This window comes from Tachypleus tridentatus, chromosome 1, assembly GCF_004210375.1.
Source record: "Tachypleus tridentatus isolate NWPU-2018 chromosome 1, ASM421037v1, whole genome shotgun sequence".
NCBI lineage: Eukaryota > Metazoa > Arthropoda > Merostomata > Xiphosura > Limulidae > Tachypleus > Tachypleus tridentatus.
The window spans coordinates 155,744,924-155,747,438 of NC_134825.1; positions in this window are offsets into that span (position 1 = coordinate 155,744,924).

Genomic DNA, 2,515 nt, shown 5'->3' on the forward strand with positions numbered 1-2,515 from the left:
GGGATTCAAACCCGCGACCCTCAGATTACGAGTCGAACGCCTTAACCCACCTGGCCATACCGGGGTCTGTTTAACAAGAATTTTATAATTTAAACCAAATATTATTCTTACAATTCTTTCTCTAAGAGTTAAAAATAAGTTTGTTTGTTTATTACGAAATATTTTCCCCAGTAATTATTTCTATTTATTCAATGAGTATAAATAAACCGGTAATAAAGCATAATCAAATATTCCCCATTACCAAATATTTTACTTTGTTAACTATCCCTGTATATTTAGCCACAGTATTCCTAATTTGTATAGTAAATATATAATTTTAATACATCTCTCAAGTATTACTCTATTCATATATATATTTCATCATAAATTTAGTCTTAACAAGTTTCAGATATAAATCACTATCAGCAAGCGAACATTTTTACTTGTCAAGATAAAAGTAAACTGTTTCTTAAGTTATTATTTTTAGATGTAATTTTTATGTCAACAGCAAATAAAATCTAATTTATATGTACTGAAGGATTTGGCATATTATTAACATGTATCATCATAAATTTGGTCTTAACAACTTTCACATATAAATCACTATCAGTAAGACAATATTTTTACTTGTCAAGATAGAAGTTAACTGTTCCTTAAGTTATCATTATTAGACGTAATTATTATGTCACCGGCAAGTAAAATCTCATTTGTATGTACTGAAAGATTTGACATATCATTAACGTATAATATAAATAAAAGAAATGACAAAATATATACCCGAATAACTTCTCTCTTTGTTAATAATTTCTCTGAACACTAATAAACTATCTTAACAACTGAGGCCGTGTTTTCCCAATCAGTTATACGCTTAACCCTTAATTCCCATATGATACGTCCCCAGCTCGAACTGAGTAAATCTATGGATTTACAACGCTAAAATGAAGGATTCGATTCCCTTCGGTGGACACAGCAGATGCTCGATGTGACTGTGCTATAAGACAAAAACACACACACAAACATACACACCCACGATATATGTTTAAAACAATATATTACAGTTCAAAGCCGTATTTTGTTGGTAAAAAGAATAGCCCCAAAGTTGGCGGGTGATGGTGTTGACAAGATGCCTTTCATCTAGTCTATCATGTCTAAATTAGAGACGGGTACCGCAAACAGCCCTCGAGTGACTTTGCGCAAAATTCAACAACCAAGTGTAATGGAATAGCAGTAATGATTGTCACTCCTATAAACCACATTTAGAAAGCTCTAAAATTAAGTTGGATTAAAATGTTTGTCCAGCGCTATTTCCAATAACGATGTCTTACTAGTTGTAAACAGAACGTTATGCTGGTGGTGGTGTAAAAAATTGGCGTTTGTGCATGACTATCATTTATTCTTTGATGTTACACGCTGTTAAAACACTTTTTGTTTTCGCCTGAACAGAAAGTTGCTAAAGTGTATAAGAGACGTTTACTTTATCAACAACTTTAAGTTTTTTGGTTAAAATTTTACAGAAACGTTGTTATCTATCACCAATTATAGCCTAATACATCACACTAGAAATGCTATCTTAAATATTTGAATTTCTTCTGTATAGCCTGGCATGGTCAGGTGGCTGAGGCACTCGACTCGTAATTCGGGGGCGCGGGTTTGAATCCCCGTCACACCAAACATGCTAACCCTTTTAGCTGTGGGTCATTATAATGTTACAGTCAATCCCACTATTCGTTGGTAAAAGAGTAGCCCAAAAGTTGGCAGTGGGTGGTGATGACTAGCTGCCTGCCTTCTCTCTTGTCTTACACTGCTAAATTAGGGACTGCTAGCGCATATAGCCCTCGAGTAGCTTTACGCGAAATTCAAAACAAACCATACTTCTGTATAATATTTATTATTTTCCTACGCATCCGCTAGGTCAGAGTTTCTAAAGTTCAGACGTAGCCATCTCTAATTTTGGATTGTTCTCAGAAAACTGGTACCTCCCGTCTACACTTCACTCTTTATTGAATAGCAGATTTGACTGTTTCTTTTATAATGCGCGTACAATTAAAAGTACGAAGCGTATTCAGCAGAATTTCGCGGGCTCGAACTTTGAATCTCTTGATGCGTAACTTCGCACGCTAACAAGTAGATCAGTGCTTCTCAAGTGGGTGAATGGTTCATCCAGAGGTTAATCTGATCAGAATCAGGATGAATATTATTAATTATTCAACAAATTCAAGATCAAAAATGTCATTAGTTATTATTATTTTTTCGAGTTGTAGTTGGAAAATACATTTATATTTTGTTTATTTTATGTTACATTCATTGTAGTTATAGTTTGATGTATATTTAATGCACAATAAGGAATTTTGCATTTTCATCTAATGTTTTTCTTCGAACTGGGATGAGTAAAATTTTGCGAAAATGTGTAGTGTGGAGTGATGCTAGAGAAGGTTGAAAAAGCAGTAGACTACACTTGGCCCGATCTTTATGAGATTGTAAAAAACGTAATGGCGATTAAATGCCATATATATCCAAAGTAAATCCTTCTTTATGT